This window comes from Penaeus monodon, chromosome 15, assembly GCF_015228065.2.
Source record: "Penaeus monodon isolate SGIC_2016 chromosome 15, NSTDA_Pmon_1, whole genome shotgun sequence".
In the NCBI taxonomy this organism is placed as follows: domain Eukaryota; kingdom Metazoa; phylum Arthropoda; class Malacostraca; order Decapoda; family Penaeidae; genus Penaeus; species Penaeus monodon.
Window position 1 is genome coordinate 16,759,333 of NC_051400.1, and position 315 is coordinate 16,759,647.

Below are 315 nucleotides of genomic sequence, written 5' to 3' on the forward strand. Positions count from 1 at the left end.
AGCGATAATACAGGCAATTTGTCAGAGAAAAATAAGGAATATACTGTAATAAGATTTGGGAAAGATGACTTGTAAGTATGTACCGAGTCGCCTATAATTAGTGACCAGGAGCTTTTCTCTAGAACAAACTACATAAGATTCCATATATATGTACTAGCACAGTCACCGATGTATAGAATGTGTAGACAATATGGTGAAAGTTTAGATCACCCTGTGAGTGCGTATAATAGGTTGGCTTAGTGTGAGTGTGGGATTGACAAACAGATAAACACACAGTTACACAGACAGAAAGACACAGGCAAACAAAGGTATGCG